The sequence below is a fragment of the Ipomoea nil genome, unplaced genomic scaffold (assembly GCF_001879475.1).
Source record: "Ipomoea nil cultivar Tokyo-kokei standard unplaced genomic scaffold, Asagao_1.1 scaffold0813, whole genome shotgun sequence".
Classification (NCBI taxonomy): domain Eukaryota; kingdom Viridiplantae; phylum Streptophyta; class Magnoliopsida; order Solanales; family Convolvulaceae; genus Ipomoea; species Ipomoea nil.
Genome location: NW_017617241.1, coordinates 1,419,103 through 1,423,036, shown reverse-complemented (window position 1 = coordinate 1,423,036; position 3,934 = coordinate 1,419,103).

Sequence of the window (3,934 nt, the reverse complement as noted above, 5' to 3'; positions counted from 1 at the left end):
TGATTATGTTCTTATGATATGATTCTCAAGCAGCTATCATAAGGATTCCTTATGAGAATCTTATCTACATCTTTGTCATTGATAAATATAATTCTGGTGCAGAATTATTGATTATGAGTTCTACTCAGGTTAAATAAAAGTGTATGGGTCTAGTATATCTTTTCTACGGAGTATTTATATGTAATGAAAGGTATATGTGTAATAATTGTACTAATAAATTAAAGTATTCCGTTATGAATATCTTCTATTCGTGTGTATATAAATAGGTCACAAACTACGTAAGAATGAAATATACTCCAGTTGTGGTGTAATTATTACCGGATCAGATGGAGGAATGGATTACTAGATATGATTTAAGCACTTTCATGGCAATGCCTTGAACATATATTTGGTCTAACCACACCTGTCCTCCGCTAGTCGACTAGCAATCACTAATCTTATTTTTCGATAAGACTTCAAAGATGTCAAAATATTCTCTCATTTATTTTTATTGAAATTTTAGTCTAATGATTTCATGTTTGGAAATAATAATAATTCTAACAATATAATGTAATGCTATGTTTTGTGTTCAGTTTACAAATTTATACATCACAATAATACTATTTGTCCATTTGAGAAATCTAATAGTATCCCTGAATTCTAAAAAAAAGTTGAGAAAAAATTGGATAATTAAAACAAAATAAATTAAATTGAAAGGGCAACTTCCATATCATATATGTCCCATTCCATCACATTAATTCGACATCTTATATATTTTTAAAAATTTTAAAAAACGATACCACTTCGGTTATTTTAAATAACCAAAGTGGTATGTGCATATTAATCTCATACTGGGATCCTCTACAATGCGGAAATCCCAAATATTTGAGGTGAGAAAATCAGAATTAATAAAGAAAGAAAAAGAAAGAGAGGGGTGGTGTAAATGCAGCGTACCATTGCAAAACCAGCACCACCAAAATCTTCTCTTTGTTCTCTCTCTGGGGCGTCAATTCGCCATTTTTCCACAATATTTAAACCAAATAAAAAAAAAAAAAAAAACCCTTATTTCTCCAAAAACTGCACGAAATCACGACTCCAATATAGCTCCAAAAAATTCAATTCATCATAAGATAAGCAAAAAGAAAAGTGAGAGATCGACAGTCTTCCTCTCTTCACGGCAGACCACCAGCGGCAACTTCTATATCATATATGTCCCATTCCATCACATTAACTCGACCATTAAAAGGTAATATAATTAATCACATGTGAAGAAAGAGAGAGGGACGAAAATGAACAAAATAATAAAACTTGAAACAAAAATTTGTTAGATGATTTTCGATAATATTTAACTTGATATAAAATTAGTTGAAATTTAATAAAACTTTCAAATTTTAATATGTAATGAGAAGATATGAAGAAAATAAAAGAGTTATGCACATACCTCGAACATATATAACGAACTAGCTAGTGAAATAGCTAGTTTTGCATGCTTCGCGGTTCAATATAAATAAATGAATAAAACATCAATACACTTGTGGCCAAAAACCTACGGTATAGACTTTCAATAGGTAATAGAGCTAACCACTGTTTTATATTTAATGGGGTTAGATTTTGCACAGAAAGATAAGTTGGAGTTTGATAAACTCCAAAAAAAGAATAATTTGAATGTTTTTTATTTTTTATTTTATTTTTTTATTTTTGAAAATAATTTGAATGGTGTTGATCATAAAACAATTTTTTTTTTCTTTCTATTCACAAATTGCATAGTCAAATGAGAATTGGACAAAAGGAAAAACAAACCATGGTAGACTCTCCTTTTCTTTTCTTTCATCTCACAAAGTTGAAAAGAAGTGTGGGGAAGGGACTTGACCTAAAAATCACAAAAAATTATTATTATTTTTAATTTTCTTATGTATATTTTCATAAACATGTGCTTGTTTTAAAATTTAGTATTAGCTTAAGCTTTACTCTTGTGGATATTTTGAATAGCCAATCATAAAAATAATATAAAATTTTATCAGCTCTTATTGTGTATATTATATGTGGCTAAAAAACTGACCTGGTATATATTTTTTTAAAAAATTTAAAAATTGATACGACGTCGGTTAAATTCAAAACCAACATTGTAACAATTTGAATTTTTTTGAACAACATACCACGTCTGGTAGATATTAATAAATAACCAACGTTGTATTATTTTTAAATAAAAAATAATTCACCCAACCGAGTCATGAAGCACCAACCACTTCACAAGTTTATAGCCTTCAAAGGCTGGACCCAGAACTTGCATGACTAGGCATATAATGTTCACAATAATGAAAATGATTACAACGAGCATTATATGTCATTATCATTATGAGGTGGTAGATAATGATGGCTTTCCCCCACTTCAAATGATGGATGCAATTAATTTTGAAAAGAAGCATGGTTTGAAAATACAGCAAGCAAACGTGTAGTATACGGAATTATATTGATGACACCATCAATGATCAATGTTAAATTTCTCTCAACTATCAACTCATATGGGTTACCCGCCTTCAACATCACATGTACTGGGAATGCTTTCCAAATTAAACGAATCATTTTTCAACAATATTGTTTACGTGTTGAGGTCCTGAATCGTAAATAAATAAACCTAAATAAGTCTTTTGTTATTGTAAGAGTTTGAATTTTTTATAAAATCACATTTTAATATTATAGTTGTTATTATATTATCTTCTGCACTTTCTAAACCAATTTTACTAGAGTAGTAATGAATTCATCATGTTTTAATTTTAAGTATTTTTTATTCCTGTCTATTGTGTAATTTTTTTTTTCATTTCAAATATATTTATTTTACAAATAAAAAATTAACTAAATCAGTTATGAGAAAAAACACATTTTTAAATCAGGTAATTTAAAATATTAAAACAATTTTAAAATACAGTTTGGTTCCAATTTTCTTTTCACTTCTTAATGCTTTTTAAAATTATTTTTCCTTTTTCACATATTTATTTAAATAATAATATAATTACATAAATCATATCGCATATCGATTTTTCTAAAATAATTGCGAACAAACGAGTCATATATTATTGATACTTTTACACTTATCTTATAATCCAAAAAATTATACACTTCCAACTAATATAATTATTTATAACTTGACCTTTAACTTTATTATATATATTAAAAATAATATCGGTACATCACACAGGTGATTTAATAGTACATTAATACATAAACATACAATATTGACTTTGGACCTCTCTTATTCATTATAATACATGTATTCATTAATGGTTTGTTGGGGAACATAAATGTCACATTATTTCTCCTCAAAAGGCCGAAATCATTAAGGAAAATATGTATTCCCATTTTATACTCCCAACTTATATTCTTTCTCACATATTCTTGATATAGACATTTTGCTGTGGACTCACATAGGCTCTGTTTGGCAACCTAGCTGAAAAGCTATAAGCTAGGAGCTAAGCTCTGTTTGGGTCTCCTCACTGAACTGCGGCATTTTAGCAAGTATCTTCCATCTCTTATTCAATACTCCAAACGATCTCTCAATACAACTTCGAAGAGAAGAATGTGCACGATTGAATGCTTCTTGAGCATTAGTTGGCGGCTCTTGTTCAAATTGAGATTGAAGCCATATTACTAATTTAATAATAATAATAATAATAATACTTTAAAATTGTTTAGCAGGAAACAAGACGAAGGAAGGGATTGACGTGAAAGTTGGGATAGGAGAAGAGAAAGGGTTTTAATTCATAAGGTTAAAATATGTCATTACTTTAAAATAACAAGGGTAAAGATGGGAAAAAAAGTTAGGAAGCTAGTAGCTTATTTTGAAACGCTACCTAAAGTAGCATTCCAAAATAAGCTCTTATTTTAAGCTAGGAACTTATTTTGAGAATATTACCAAACAGAGCTTATAGCTTCTTAGTAGCTTAAAATAAGCTATAAG